The following is a 4,066-nucleotide window of genomic DNA, read 5'->3' as shown; positions in this document are numbered from 1 at the left end:
ATAACACTATCTGAACTCTGAGTTCTTATAGATGCCAATCATTCTGAACCTCAATGGATAGAGTGAGATGCCAAAACTATTTAGCTTCAAGCCGACAATCTCCGTGGGATCGACCCTTACTCACGTAAGGTTTATTACTTGGACGACCCAGTGCACTTGCTGGTTAGTTGTATCGAAGTTGTGAATGAAAAACGATTTATTAAGACGTGCGTACAGAGTTTCTGGCGCCGTTGCCTGAGATCACAATTTCGTGCACCAACAAGCAAACTCCCTCACAAGAGAAATAATACAAATTCCTACAAAAGAACGTGAGGGAATCATTCAAAGGAGTCCATACCCCAGTGAAGTAGAGAACTCTCCACCCTCACACATGGAAGAAGAAGAAGATGCACGAACAAAGGAGGTTGTAAGGGAGAAAAACAATTATGGAAATTTACACTCCAATGAAGCAGAGAGCTACATAGAGGGTGAGTTCATTGAACCACCAATTCAAGAGATTCTTGATGAAAGGTACACTTCACCCATTACACAACACCCAAGACCTGAATTCAGAGTGGTAAAGATAATCAAGGAAAGCACTGAAAAGGAGATTGTGACCAAGGAACAAAAGACCATATCCATAAAAGATAGAAGGTCAACAAAAAGCAATCCAACCCCTACCCCAACAGCCGATGCGAATCAAGTTGACAATAATAAAAGAAAGCTTGTTAAGAGGAATTCCAGTCCAAGGGCACTAATTTTCTCCTCTCCTCCCTTGGAGTCATTTCTTTTAACCAATTGGAAGAAGAGGAAGAAAATTTAAGAACAACCGTCAAGTTAATGACGTTAAAAAAGTGCTTGTTGGGAGACAACCCAACCATGAGTATCTTTTAGTTTTATTTCAGTTTGATTTTCATTTTTATTTTTTATTGATTTTCATAAGTTTTCCTAAGTTTTCTAATGTTTGTGATTATGTACAGCGCTTAGAATAGGGACAGGAAGACTTAGACAGAAAAACAGAATACCCTGGAGGATCTATGCTGCGGGCGCTAAACGCCAGAGAGAGCGTTTAGCGCCATGAGGGGAGTAGCGGTTTGGGCGTTCGCATGCAAAGTTTTGATCCCCTTGGGGTGTTTCACGTCCATAATGGGCATTTCACGCCACCAAGGGGGTAAAAAAAGTTTTAAATATAAATTTTCCTTCCCCTTCTATCACTTTTATCTTTTTTATCCGTGTGCTCTTCATTTCCCTTCCCATTTTCAGTTTCTTTACTTGGGGACAAGAAAACTTTTATGTTTGGTATTGCAAAGCAAGCTCTCGTTTTATATTATCATCAATGTCACCAAAGGGAGGTGAATCATCTCCATAGAAGAGCATAGCCTGAAGAGTGAGCAGCAGCCACCATGACTGAGGTGGTTAAGTTTCATTATCCCTTACCTTATCTTATCTTCTGTTTTTCCAGTATTTTTAGCTTTTTTCCTGTTTTCTATTCTAGCTTTTGCATGATCACTAGTAGGATTTCCTTGCTTTCTAGTTTAGCTCTTTATTTTGTTATTTTATGTTTATTTTGAAAGATGTCTCATGTATTGCTCACTGAGATTAAAGAAAAATATATTGAAAAAGAAGTAGTTAAATACATGAGATTTGAGTTATATATTGTGAGTTGTTCTGATTACTTTGATATGGTGGCACTATCTCTATTTCTGAGTGTATGGATTGAACAATGCATATTTGATATTAGAGTTGAGAATATTGGTTTTTGAAGAACAAGAACTTAGAGAAGTATTATGGATTCTCTGAAATAAGAAAAAATTTGATTCTTGAAGCAAAACAAACAGCAAAAAGAAATAAAAAGAAAAAAAAAAGAAAAAGGTCCAAGACTTTGAGCATCAATGGTTAGGAGGGTCAAAACTGATCTAAAAAGGCTCAAAAGAGTAGTTTTCCCTAACCATATGCTTGTGATGTGAAAGTGTCAAGTAACCCTTGAGACTGAGCACTTAAAATTGTGACCCAATGTTATTACAGAGTATGTCTAAGACTCTGAGCACCACTGTCTGGGAGAAAAAGGAAGAGAAAATTCGAACCCAATGAATTCCCTAGTTAAGTGCTTGTGGTGTTTTTGTATCAAGTTAAGCTTGAAAAACAAAACACTTAGAGTCACGGATAGGCTCAGGGTGCAAAGCACCAAAGAAAAGAAAGAGTTGTGTTCAAGAATCAATTAGAGCCTAAACAAGATAATCTATAATACCATCTGAGTTCTAGTTTTGAAGGATGCTGATATTTCTGAGCTTCAATGGATAGTGAGATGTCAAAACTATTCAAAAATAGAGTGTCATAAGCCCCATTTCGTAACTGGACCAGAGCTTCATTGACAACTCAAAGTCTTAAACATTTTCTCTTATTGATCCTATATTGTTTTGGTTGTTTGAGGACAAGCAACGGTTTAAGTTTGGTGTTGTGATGCGTGAGCATCTTATACCCTTTTTTCCCTCATTTTCTAGTTGTTTTTTATTATATTTTATTAGATTTTAGTTCAAAAATTCTCTTTGGATGCTACTTTGCATTGTTTTGGTGTTTTTATAATTTCAGGCGAAATTCGGGCGAATTTGGCAGAGTTTTGTGCAACGACAAAGAAAGGATAGTAGATGATGTCAACTCTAACCTCCTTGTATTCCAATGATTATAACTTGAGCTACAAAGGTCCCATTGATGCAGTTTTAATGACGTTAGAAAGCCAACTTCTAGAGCTTTCCAACGATATGTAATAGTTTATATTTTTCTTCTGGAATCACTGCCAAATCTGGCGCTAAACACCGAGTCTGGCGTTTAGCGCCCAAGAGGGACAGAACCAGCGCCAGAAACTTCTCCCTGCCGGCGCTGAATGCCCACCCGACGTTTCATGCCAGCAAGAGACCTCAGCATACATGAATTTTGACCCCCTTTGGGATGTTTAACGCATATTATTGGCGTTAAACACCAGCAGCAACCCGAATCACTACTATTTGGGCCTCTTAAGTGGATTTAGAACTTCTTAACCTATTTTTATTTTCTTTTGTAATTTTTAATTATAAACAATACCTTTTAGGTTTAGAATTCAATATTTTACTTTAGTTTCAAATTAAAAGATTTGATTTGATCTATATTTAATTTTGTTTTTATTTAGTTTGAATTTGAATTCTAGGTTTAATCTTATAGGTTTTATTATAAATAGGGGACTTCCTTCCTCCCCAAAGGAGTGAAAGGACACACTCAATCTCTCCTCTGGGAGGGAGACTCCTCACTTTCGCATTTTCACATTTTTTCTGTAAGTCATGAGCCACTAAACCTCCTTGGTTAAGGTCAGGAGCTCTATTTATTTCTATGGATTAAGATTATTATTCTTCTATTTTAATATATGTTTGATTCAATTCTAAGGTGGTGTTTTCGTTCTTAATCTTATAAATTGGGTGGAACGAGAGTATGACCCTTTTCTACATGATTTCTTGTGATTCTTGGGAGAGTTATCTCGCTTGAACTACAGCTTGAAAACACTCCTTCTAGACGGCTAATCACATAACCTGATGGGGATAAGCAACATCTATTCAGCCGGGATTGGGGTGATTAGGGCCTTTGTGGTATAAACTAGTTTTCTGAACTTCACCCTCCAATCTAAATTGAGTGACCACGAGAGTGGCGTTTGATGAGGGTTAGAGGAGATTAAATCGCTAAGGGATTAAGGTTTAATCACTTACAGTTTGCCATAGAATGAATCATTCATTGTTAAAATAGTTAGTAAGAAGTTTTAATCCGGAAAAAGTAAATATCTCTGAAGCCTTAACTGTTTTCTTATATTTTTTACACCAACCCTATTATTGCTTTCTTTATTTGCTTGTTTATTATTTTATGCATTTACAACAACAACAACTATTTTTCTGTTTGTCTAACTAAGCCAATCATTCAACCATTGTTGCTTAGTCCATCAATTCTCGTGGGATCGACCCTCACTCACCTGAGGTATTACTTGGATGACCCGGTGCACTTGCCGGTTAAGTTGTGGATATTCCAAAAATTCGCACCACGTCCTTCTCTCTTGTGGTTCCGATCCCCA

This window comes from Arachis ipaensis, chromosome B03 (genome assembly GCF_000816755.2).
Source record: "Arachis ipaensis cultivar K30076 chromosome B03, Araip1.1, whole genome shotgun sequence".
Lineage (NCBI taxonomy): Eukaryota > Viridiplantae > Streptophyta > Magnoliopsida > Fabales > Fabaceae > Arachis > Arachis ipaensis.
The sequence above is the reverse complement of the archived record's forward strand: the minus strand, read 5'-3'. Positions refer to the sequence as shown.